Below are 13421 nucleotides of genomic sequence, written 5' to 3'. Positions count from 1 at the left end.
ACCCCAAAGAAATACTTTGAAACTTCATTGAGGATTAAACAAATGTCAGCAATTTTTTTCAGTCCATTTAAACATGTCTTCAATTCTGCTGGGAATTTCAAACTTGAATTTTTGAAAGGAAACCAGCAAGCTAAATGTAACTTACAAAGGCTCTGCAGAAACCCTGACTGATCTTTCTTTTTTTAAAATTAATTCCCTTAAAACTTAAAATCATAACAAAATTGAAAATTTGTTGATAAAGTTTAAATTACAACATATTAAAACTATTAATTCTAAAATAGTAGCGTTTTCTGAAAACAATTATAATTGATATTTATGTGAACTACACATTTATATTCTTAATTAATTTTTGCACTTTATTTAAGCAACATGATCAGGAGTTTAGTAAAAATTTTAAAGGATAAAAATATAGGAATTTATAAAAGAGACGGCCAGAGCCAGCTGACCCAGGATAAGGGTTTAGGCACAGGAAGTCTGATCACTTGATATAGAAGCTGCAGACCCAGCTTACCAGAGATGATCTGGGGTAGGCCATAAAACATTCGAGAAGCATGGAAGTAAAGTTCTGGTCAGAACTGACATAGGGAAGTTTGCCCATGTGGATACCCACACGTGCTGAGAATGAAGCAGGTGCCAGCCAGGCATTGGCTGGTATCTGGATAGTGACTTTTAGGCGGATACTGGCTGACTCTCAGAAGAAGACTAAAGATACTATTTGTCATCCTGATTACCACCAGTCCAGTAGAGAAAAATACCTTGCACTTATAATACCTGTTATTGTCTCAACATTATAAAGCTTTCAATAAGGGGAGGAGGTTGACTTGATTAACAGAAAACAAGAAGTACAGATATACCTCTGAGATAAAAGAGCTAAATAAACAATATCAAGACAGTTGACTGACAAAGTCTTTGAAAATGCCACAAAATCTACAGAATGGCAGAAATTTATATACATTTTTCATAATACCTTTTAATATTAATGGCTTTGATTCTTCAAATAAAAGGATACAGTCTTTCACATTGGATTGGGGGGAGTCCAAAATTTTGATGACTTTAGGACACTTACCTCATCATCAGTGACAAAATCCTTCTTAGGATAAAATAACACAAAAAATTCTTCAGTACAAATGGAACAAGGAAACAATTAGGCATAACTATTTAAATATCTGACAAAACAAATTTCAATGATAAACTAATGAGTGATAGAGAATATGATATCACATTGATAAACAGAATAATCCATCAGATGATATGTATATATAAATACATACATATATATAATGTATGCAACAAAACAATAGAGAATATTACATCATGCTGATAAGCAGAATAATCCATCAAGAGGATATATGTAAATTTATATGTGTATGCAATAAAGCAATACAGAATATCACATCACACTCATAAACTAATCCATCAAGAGGGTATGCAACAAGCATGGGTAGATCCAGTTTCATAAATAAATAAATCTGTATGTTACACCATAGATTAATCCCAATAAAGTGATAGTAGGTCACTTCAATACCCTAGTCTCATCAATGTACAGGTAGGTAGTCAGACAAAATAAGAGAATATTTGTGTAAAATGTGATTATAAATGCAGGGAACATACAGATATCTCCAAAAATTCCACCCATAACTAAAGAATGTGTATTATTTTCTTAAGCACATGGACACGGAATTTTCTCCAAAATGGATTACAAATTAGGACAGAAAGGAAAATTCAGCCAATAAGACACCTCTTGTATTCTATTTTATCAAGACAGAATAAAGCTAAATATCAACACTAGTAGAAATTACAGAAAGCACACTGACTCATAGTGACTTAAAAACATAATATTGAATGAGGAATGGGCAAGGGAACAAATCAAGAAAGAAAGAAATAACATATAGAATTTAATGAAAATAAGAACAAAACATAATAACTTCTATGGAACACAACAAAAGAGGTTTAAGAGGAAAGCTTATAAAGTTAAAGCTCGCACTAAAAGAAGAAAGTGAAAAGAAAAGAAAAAAAACAGAGACAACTCAAATAAATAATTATGCCTTAAAGACTTGGAAAACAAAAACAAATCAATTATCAAAACTGTAGTGAAAAAATATAATAAAAATTGGGTAAATACAAAAAAAATTACTAATTAAAGGAATAGTTGATTCTTTGAAAATCGAAACTTGAATTGAAATTGAACAAGTTGAAAACAAATTTTCAAACCCAGGTCAATTTCCAAAAGGAAAAAAAAAAGGATGATACAAATTAATAAAATTAGGTGACGTTATAACAGACAACAATGAGATTCAGAAAATAAAACATATATATACAATGTCCATTTGTGGTTTTCTCTGATTGTCTCCAGTTGCTGTGAAGAGGACTTCTTGGTTAAGGGATATGGTCCAATTAGATGGCTGTGAGTTGCCACCAGCCTCTGTTTGCACATCTACAGATGCTGTGCTAGGCTGGTAATTCTTGTAGTTCATAGAGCTGAAGTTGGGTAGGATCATTTAATTGTTTCTCTTCCTTTGAAGATTTTGTGATTTGTTCTGGAATCATGAAAGCTAGACCTGTGTCCTAAGTGTATGGTGTCTTCAGCAATCAGGGCCTATTCCCAACCCTGGGGAGGTTAACAACCCGTCTTATTCAAACACACATTCAAAAGGAGGTTTCTTGCCCCTGCTGCTGGAGGTTTTGTTAGTCTATGGTTCTTGTGGAGGATATTGACAGTCCAAGTGGCTTAACCGCTTTTAATATGTAATATAAAATGAAGTATAATATATAAATACATATTCAATTGTATTTATTATCTATAATTTAGGTAAATATAAATTTATACGATTCCGTGAGGCTTTATGAAGCAAACTTGCTGTTATTTGCTCTTTGTCTCTCTTCTGTATTGTCCTTCTTCCTCTTCAGTTGGAGCTCTACTCTGTTTTTTTGTTCACCATTTCACATCATTTGATGCCTGAGGTTTCTTCCCTCAGTAACACCCACTATGGCCTCTTTGTATATTTGTGGTTTCTGTGGTTACTTCATGCTTATATGCACATTTGAGGATCTGGAAGAATAAACCAGATTCTGGAAGAATAAATAAAGGAAAAGATCATTGGCTTTTGAGGATCCCAGTTCCAAAGGATACATCTGCATGCACCACAGCTCCTGCACTATGATTATGAGAACACCACAGAACAGGAGAGTAGAAAGATTGTAGGAGCCATAATATCATGAAGTCCACTGTAAAACAGTCTCCTTTTGGCTTCATCAACAGAGCAGGAATAAAGGCAGCACCACTGAACACTGTAACATGGTAGAGGGAAATTTTTGCTGAGTCCCACACCTATACAAAGAACTATGTAGACAACAATGACAGCTGGGAGAAGAATGATGAGTCCTGTCATTATTCCTCCAATTCTGAGTACTCTGCCCTGGAACAATATATACACCAATAGCTAAAGGGAATGTAACAGGTTATGCTGATATATGTGTGTATATGTATGTATGTATATGTATGTACATATATACTTATATATACATATGTATATATGTATATATATATATATATATGTTACATGTTAATATTAATAAAAGACAAAGAGGATATCAAATTGGGAGTGAGAGATGTGAGTGTGATGGAGGGAAGAAAAGAAGGGAAAAGGTATGTAATTCAATTTCAATTGAAAACATATTGTCTAAAAAAGATGTAAAAACCTATATTACAATCAATTGGAAAAATAAAAATAAATGGATACATTTCTAGATGCATAAGATGAAATATATAGTTTAAAAATATTTACAACCAGAAATTAAATTAAAGAAGTAAAAAATTCTCCCACCTAAGAAAAAAATCAAAACCAGATAGATTAAGTGCATAATTCTACCAGGACTTCAAAGAAGAAATAACAATTCTATGCACGTATTCCATAAAGTAGGTAAGGAAGGAAGACATGAATAATAGGAGACTATTGACTGATTTCTCCCATGAACATAGATGCGAAATTCTCGATTATGTTTGCAAAACAAATTAAATATCATATCTGAAAGAACATTAATCATGGCCAACTTGGCTAAATTCCAGTAATATAAAGATGGCTCAACAAACACAGAAGTTGTGGCTCAAAGGCAGAAATTGTATGATCACTGCAACCTAAGTGGAAAAGACCTTCCAAAAAACTTAGCATCCTTTCATGATAAGTCATAGAGAGGATGCAACTAGGAAGCAAACCCCAGTATAATAAAGGCTGTGTAGACAAATATATGTTCAACCTCATGTTAAAGGAAGGGAACTCTGAAACACTCCCAGAAAAAAATTAGTGTCCTCTTCCTCCACTGCTATCCTATATAGTTATTAAAGCTTTAGCTAAACAAATAAGAAAAGGCAACTAAGTGGATACAATTATGACAAGAAGTCAAAATATCCTTATTTGATGATACGATTCTTTATATATGAGACCCTAAGGACCACCCAAAACTCTTATAGCTAACAAGCACCTTAGTTTAATTTAAAATTAGCAATACAAATTGGTATTTGAGTATTCATCAATGAAAATATTAACATAAATCAGGGAAACAATCCCATTAACAACAGCCACAAACAAATAACTTTTGGAAATAAAGCAAAGCACAGAAACAAAATACTTCTAAAATTTTAAGACACTGAAGAAGAAAATGGAGGAGGATGCTAGACTGCTCATGTTAGTGGATCAGAAGAATTAATTTTATAATGATGGCCATTCTACATAGAGAAAAATAATTGGAGAGTCAGATATAAGTCCATGAAACTATAACTTCCTGATCTTTGATAAAGATGCCAGAAATGTACATTAGATGAAGAAGAATATTAAACAAATGTTATGGAAGAAAACTCTACTTTAATATACAGAAAAATGAAATTTAATCTTTATTTCTCACTCTGCACAAAACTCAACTCCCAATGGATAAAAACCTTCCAAATGAAACCTGAGGAATATTTGGAGAGTATTTTTCTACTCATAAGCACATCTGAATATGGCATCAGTAGCATAAGAAATAAGACAAACAATCGACAGATTGGATCCTATGAAACTATAATGCTTCAGTACACCAAAGGAAACAGTCAATCAATTGAGGAGGCAGGCAAGAAAGTGGCAAAGCTGACCATCCAGCAGAAGATTGGTGTCTAGGATATGGAGAGAATGAGAAGAAACGTAAATATCCAGAAGATATGCAATCCAATTAAAGTGTACACTGTGAGAGGGAACAGACATTTCTGTAAAGAAGAAATACAAATGGATGGTAAGCAATTAAAAAGCTGTGGAGCATTCTTAGCCATTCTTTAAATGTAGATGAGAGCCACTGTAATTATGATCTCACCCCTGGCCATCATCAAGAACAGAAATGACAACAAACGCTGGCATAAATACTCAAAGTGAGAACTCTGAAGTACGTTTGGTGGTAGTATATATTAGTGAAGCCACTTTTGATACCAGTCTGAAGGTTTTATATTTATTTATTTAAGAAAGGGAAAGAGATATCTTCATGGAGCCGTTATGGGGTTAGGGGGAAACCTGGTGCTAGGGTAATTCCCAGGAATGCATAAGGGTGACACCAACTAAGACTCCTAGCAATAGTGAAGAGGTTGCCTGAACTGACCTTCTCCTGTAATCAGATTGGTGACTACCCTGATTTGTCATTGTAGAACTTCCATCCAGTAACTGATGGAAGTAGATGCTGAGATCCACTCCCAAGCACTGTGCTGAGCTCCGGAAGTCCAGATGAATAAAGGGAGGAAGGATTACATAAGCAAAGGGTGGGGGTCAAGATCTTAACAGGGAAACCCACAGAGACAGCAGACCAGACCTCGTGAAACCTTATGGACTCTGGACTGACAGCTTGGGAGCCTACATGTGGGTGACAGTTGTGTGGTTTGGTCTGTTTGTGGGGTCCCTGGCAGTGAGACCAGAATCCATACATGGAACTAGTATTTCTATTTCGGAGCCCATTCTTTGTGGTGGAATGCCTAGTTCAGCCTTCATGCAGAGGGAAGGGGCTTGGTACTACCTCAACTGATGTGCCAGGCTTTGCTGACTCCCATGGGAGGCCTTGCCCTTTCTGGGGAGTGTATGGGGAGGGTGGGATGAGAGGAGGTGTGTGTGGGGAACAGGAGGAGGGGAAGTAGGAGGAACCATGGTTGGTATGTAAAATGAATAAAAAATTAAAAAAAAAAAGAAACCAGAAACAGATCAGCCATATGAACTTGCTATGCTACTGCTGGGTATGTATACAGTGTGCTTTTTTAAAAAAAAATAAAACAGAGACTCTTGATCATTCCTGTAGGATGTGACTCTATTTATAACATCTAATTGCACATTGAAAAATAAAAGTGATAGTTTTAAATATGATTGTGATGCAACCTGAAATTGGCTAAGAAGATAATCTCCATGAGATCTAATTGAACCCATGGACATATCTGTGACAGACTATCTTATTTAAGTTAATTGATATGGTCAAGACCTAGCCCAGTGTGTGTGGGCATCGCTCCCTAGTCTTGGGATCATGGGCTATATAAATGTGGAAAGGTAAGTGAGCAAGTAAACCTGCATGCATTCCTTTCACTCTGCTATTGGCAGTGGATATGAAAAGGTGCTTCCGGCTCCTGCCTTGACTTCTCCAGACTGATGGGCTGTAATCTCGAATTGTGAAATAAAAAACATTTTCTTTCCCAAGCTGTTTGTATTTTGTCATAGCAACAGGAATGGAACTAGAACAGTGCTAGTGAAAGCATCAGTTTGAAAGACCTCGACTCCACTCATACATAAAATTGCTATAAATGAAAGCAGTCTCAGTCAATGTCACTGGCTTGAACTATGTTCAGGGAAGTCTTTTCTAAAGAATTGTGAAGCAGCTAGAAGAAATTAAAAAAAAAAGACGTGGCATTCTGAGCCTGAGCCCTCAGTGCTGCATTTACTCTGTGACCAACAAAATACTGGGGGAGCTTGGGAGCAGAACGAAACCATGCGAGGGGAGTGATTTGCTAGGGTCTTGACCATGCAAGCAGCCTGGAATCCATCCAGACAGAAGGAGGAGGGACTAACTCTCTGTGGAGCACTGGTGAGAAGTCTAACATTTGTCACTTGAAACAGTCAGGGTACAGCTTGGACAGATAACTGGGTGGGCTCTGAGGGGATGCAGGAAAGCAAAGTCAGAGGCCCATTCCAGAGTCCATGAGAGAGATTATTAGGCATGACCAGGAGTGAAGAGTGAAAGCACCCTGTTTGATGTTTCACTTCTTACATGTTGCCATGGATTGGAAAGTAACCATCCTGCTCTAAAGCAGGAACAGCCACCGACAGTGACGATGGGAGCAGACTCCTGGTCTGGCGGAATTTTATCTCTGCGTGGTGAGATGATTTAAACGCATCATTCCTAGTCTACACAAACAGAGAAAATGTTTTAGAGATAACTTTCTTCTTAGGGTATTATATGGTGAGATTTTAGAGACTTACGGCTCCTTACATGGTGATGAGGTCTACTTTTAATGACAATGCTCTTCATTTTGCTTCATTTTCTCTCCGTGTAAATAACTGAAGTGGTATTTTTCCTTTCTTAGTAGGCTAAACCTGGCAAGAATCTAATAAAGTCCTAAAGAGATTATTACAACCAAAGTCAGAAAATATAGTATGTATAGCTGAGTTGCAACCCAAAAAACCATTGTCTTATAATTATAGATGGTTCATTAGTTATCACAAGTCAGATATGGCTGTAACCTAGAAGACCATCACTCTTAAAGACGTTGATAATGAATGAAGTAAAATTAGTAGTATTTGAGTGAAACAAATACTGTAGTTTAGCCCAGGGAAAACACATCTGACTTAAATGTGAGAACCAGATCTAACTACCTTCTCAGTGTCCAGACAACCAGGTAATTTTCTTAATAGTTTTTACAATATTTCTGGCCAGGCCCACCTGTTAGGATGATTAACGTGTGTGGGTGAGTGAGGTCAAGACATATGCAAGTAGCCTGACTGTATAGAATGCAATGATTACTGATACTGCTGCCTTCCTTTTCTTTCAACACAGACTAACATTCACAAACTCAGATAGAGATGTGCGTCAGAGTTGGGACTGACACTGCAGTAGTGTTATTTGGAAGATGTTTTACCTCTCTGTGAACTTGTTGAAATTTAATCCCCCATTATGAGCTATTAAGAAGGAGGACCAAGGGACTTTTAAGAGGTGATTAGGGCTCTACCCTAATGAATGAATTAATTCCATCATGCAACTAATGGATTAATGGGTTATCTCAAGAGTGGGCATGGAATAAAAAGCCAGTGTGAATAGACTTCTCCTATGTCACCATTTCTTGTAATGTGATACCCTGTGCCACCTTGGAACTATGCCAACAGAGCTATCACCAGATGGGTCCCCTCAATCTTATACTAGAACTCTAAAATAAAATTATTTTTTTCTTATTTGTGTATAACACACCCAGTTCATAGTATTGTTTCCTAGCAACACAATATTTACTTAGATGCGTTGCTATTCATGGAAAAAAGAAATTGAACTTCAAGATGCTGGAATCCCTAGTAATGTATGATACATCTATAAAAGTATGAAGAGGTGCTGGTTACTAGTCAGTCATTGATATTTCAGTAAATTACAACACATTGTCAAGGCATAGACAATCAGGTATTAGGAGGGGAATAACTTGCTATGGAGTATTCTGCTATCTGAAGACCTAGGCTGTGGATATTCATGTTGGACTTTAAGAGGGAAAAGTATATTGCAAGCTGAACTCTCTGTTCTGTTTGGAAGACGTGGGTGTAGTCAATGGAAAAGTTTCAATATCACCTGGGACTGCCTCAATTGAATTGAAGGAGTTTGGATAGACAGAATACCTAGCCCTGGAGCTAGTTCCACTGAATCATCAGGCAAGCAGTTTTTAAGGAACACATGTTGTGAATTTAGAAAGGAAAGATGAATATTTATAACTATCTGATACTTTTCATGGCATATTAATACAAAACTATTTTAGATGATCTATTGACAAAAGTATTTTTAAATAAATGGCTATTTTCTTCACACACATGGTTAACAATTCACAGTGATGTGCTACGAGGCAGTCCTATACATTAAATGGCAACCTGGGGATCCAGCCTTTCATACCAAGCTGTACTGATTTTTACAAAAGAGCTCTCAGAGCCCAGGAGCATTTTAAGGGCATTTGCACAGTAGCCAAGATCAAACACAAAAGTCTATAATGTGGACATGTAAAAGGAACTTCTGCAAGACCCTAAAAAGCAACAGGACATAGAGAGGTCTTTGGTGAAGATAGGGGTCCCTTGTCACTCAGTATGTGGCTGTGGTGTACTTGGTTTCACCTCAGAGGTGGCTAGTTAGAGTGTTGTTTTCTTAATTATTTTTGTAGTATTCAAACACAATGTCTGATGTGGTGAGTTCAGTCACAAATCCTACTAGATCTGTAATACTAAAAGTGATACACAGTAATCATGAAAATGGAGATGGCTGACCAGTCAGCTCCACATCTTTGCTACTCATGTCCCCATGTAGAAAAAAAAATTCCAATGCAAAAATTCTGACTCAATGGCTCAGTTTTCTGGGAAGCACACTTGGCTGTTATTCCAAAGTCACCCAAGCTGACATTTCTAGAGATTTAATTTTTAGGAGTACATACCCCAGTACTGGAAAGAATGCCTAATTCACTATTCAATTCATAAATAGTGTTGGTTGTTTTTTTGTGTGTCTTTCATATGTCAGTGCATTTCTCCTGCCATGCTTGTGGTGCCTTAAATGCTAGCCACTTGTTCATGTGTTTTCTGCTTAGATAGAGAAGAGGAAGCAAGACTTCCTAGAATCTAGGACCTAGATCATCCCAATTCCCTGTAAAGAGATATAGTGACTATTCTGTCTTGAGAATATACATCAAGCACAGGACTGAAGCTCAGGGTCAGAGGGCTTATCTGACATGCACATAACCCTGGCTTCAAACTTTGATACCACTAGAAACAAATAAATAATTGGCACAGTGACATTACTCTGTGACCATTTTTTAATTTAAAGTTGGTGTCTTGTTTGCTTCAAAAGCATTACAGCTGAGCACAGTAGGACACAACTGTCCTTGAAGCACTTGTGAGGCTGTGATTATTAGGAGGCTAAGGTCATCATGGGCTATACAATAAGACAAAACTAATGAGACCCTTTTTATAGGTGCTATGGGGGCTAAGAATGTAGTAGTTTGGTGGTAGAACACTTGCCTAATATGTCTAAGGTCCTTGATCCAATCCCAAAAATTGAAGGCAGGAAGGATGAAAAGAAGGAAGGAAAAAGGGAGGGGAGAGAGAGAGAGACAGAGAGAGAGAGAGAGAGACAGAGACAGAGACAGAGACAGAGAGGCAAGTTAACAGGCTTACCCGGTTGAGCAGGTTCATAATCCCAGGTACTAAGAAGGCTGAATCAGGAGTATCAAATGTTCAAGGCTAGTAACTAAGTGAGAGCCTTTGTCAAAAAATAAGAAGGATGAGGATTCAGCTCTGTAGTAGAGAGCTTGACAGCAGCAAGGTCCTAGATTCAATTTCCAGTTAGATATAAATATTACTAAAATGTTCTAATTGTCTATGATTTTTAGTCTCTTGCTGTTTGAGCCGGGTGAATCAGCAGAGATCATGACACAATGCATCACTTATTATTTTCCTTTTATCTTCCTGCTTTCTCATCATTCTTTATAAAAATACATCCATCATCACAACGCAGTTGAAAGTCTATTTTCATCTTCCTTTCTTTTCTTTTTCATCTTTTTATGTTTTTTTCCTCCTTTCCAATGGACTGTCTTAGCATTTCACCTAAGTGTGATCTCAGGTGCTCAGTTTACCCATTTTTATGTAGACATTCTATCCAAGCACTGATGTGTGGTGGTATTGTGTTCCCTAAAATAAATTTATCTGGGGTCAGAGAACAGACAGCCACTGGGTACAGACACAGTGCCTAGAAAATGGGACAGAGCAAGCCATAGCAGAAGCTTGGCGGTGGTGGTGCATGCCTTTAATCCAAGCACTTGGGAGGCAGAGCCAAGCAGATCTCTGTGAGTTCAAGGCCACATTGGAAACAGCCAGGCATGGTGATACATGCCTTTAATCCCAGAAAGTGAGTCTTTAATCTCAGGGAGTTGGGGACAGAAAGAGAAAGATTATATAAGGTATGAAGAACAGAAACTAGAAGCATTTGGTTGGTTAAGCTTTCAGGCTTCTAGCAGCAGTTCAGCTGAGTCCCATTCTGGATGAGGACTCAGAGGCTTCTTCCAGCCTGAGGAAACAGGATCACATAAGGAACTGGCAAGGTGAGATAGCTGTGGCTTGTTCTGTCTCTCTGATCTTTCAGGATTCACCCCAATACCTTGCCCAGGTTTGATTTTATTAATGAGACCTGTTAAGATTCCTGCTACATCAATGTTTTCTTATTCAATGGTTTCTGGATATATTGCAAAACTCCCTTGAAGACAGGCAACTCCTTTGCTGTCTTCTTCATTGCTTATTCATTTTGTAAAATTATCTTCAAATATAAGTATCTAATAAAGTCTTTAGAAATTTACATGAGATGGTTATTTAAAGGAAGTTATTAAAATAAATCCCTGTGACTGGTCATTTTTCCTCCTTTTACCTATGAAGCAGTTATCACTTTTTTCTCAGTATTGTATTTCTCTTCAATAATTGATATGTTACATTAAAGGAACACAAAATGGTCTTAATTATGCAATACTGATCAAGGCAGTGTTTCCTGAGAACTAATGGTTGTCTGAGAGTATGTGATGGCTTGAGGTCCAGCTGGCTATTAAGCCACAGGAAATGCCAAGGGCCAAGATTCGTATTATTTCTCTCAGATGAAAATGAACCAAAAAAAAAAGTGAAATGGATTCTTTTTGCTCTAATGGGTAAAATGGCCTCATTTTGGATGCAGAAGATGGTTTCTGTAGGAGGAATGTTTTCCCTAATAGCCAAGTCCCAGTGGCCCAATGGTCAGTGGTCTCTGCATTTTGTCTTTAATGTGGTGTAGGACAAATACTATTCTATTATTGATTTGAAGTTTTGATGCAACCACAAATACCTCATAGCTTTTGAATCTTTGTCCACTCCTGTTTGCCCTGGGGAATATTATGAATAGCATTTGCTCTGATAGCTTTTTGTGAGCAAGAAATAGATTGCACTTGTGTTTATTATTAAAAAAAATAGTTACTTTACAGACATAGTAACAGTGATCAAATATAAAACCCACCAAAGCAGCCACAGGCTTTCATTTCTTTTATTCTGGAGTTCCTTCAGTAAAATATAGGGGGAAAAGGCCTGACTACGAAATACCTTAGGTTTCTTTAGGCCACTTACCTTTTATGTCACAATGCATAATTAGAGGTGAGTCACATGTCCCTCAACAGAAAATTATTCTGCTCAGATATGTGGTGGCTCCATACCCAAACTAATGTATTTTACAAATATCAGTGCTCTAAAATGTATTGTAGTCCCTTTATTAGACATTCTAAATAAAGAAGGACACTTATTCACAGACTGTATTAATTTGGCAGGGTATGTGAAAGGCATAGTGGCCCACTGGATGCCTAATGACCAAAGCTGCAATAATTTGATGAGAAAAGCAATACAGGAATGTTGGATTATAAACCAAATACAAAAGAGATATTTAGTCCCATAATGACATGAACAAGGGATAGAATACATAAATATATGAAGAGAATAAGATGTCCTGCACCAAGGATTTCATGAGTGTTCCACTGTCATAGAAGAGGAGTACAAATTCCCTGGTTTTTTTCAATGTCGATTATATAGAGAGGTTTTTTTCCTCCCTAAAGTGAAATATGGAAAGTAGAGGGCAGTTTATAAACAGAGAATGGCAATCACGCCAACATGACGATCAAATAAAGTCTTGAAACACTCATCAGTAGTGTTTAGAAAGTTGGTATATTTAATGTAGACTCTTACCAATTGTGTTAGACTTTATGAGGACAACAGGTGTCCTCAATAGGGAAAGTTGAGAAGCAACATGCTTTGAGGAAATACCAGCTTCTTTCTGCCTTTAGAAAAACCAGCTAAAATAGTGTGAAATAGACATATGGCCACTTACTTAATCGCATTATATTGCCAAGAGATACGTTGATAGGAAACATGGCACACCTTGCTGAAGGCTTAGAGAAAAAAATCATTAAAATAAACCTACATTGTGAATTAAAAAGTAAACATCCTTATAAAATGCAAATTAAAATTTTCAAGGAAGGGGCCATATGTCTCTTTCATGTTTCTCTTTACTTGGAGAATTTAGGACACCCACTGTCATATAGTGTGCCTTCCTTCATTTTAGCTGATTACCCCTAATATGTATTATATTTTAAGAAATTCACTAAGTATGACTTGAATGCTAAACATTTCCCCCTTTAT

This window comes from Onychomys torridus, chromosome 17 (assembly GCF_903995425.1).
Source record: "Onychomys torridus chromosome 17, mOncTor1.1, whole genome shotgun sequence".
Classification (NCBI taxonomy): Eukaryota; Metazoa; Chordata; class Mammalia; order Rodentia; family Cricetidae; genus Onychomys; species Onychomys torridus.
Note: the sequence above shows the minus strand (reverse complement) of the source record.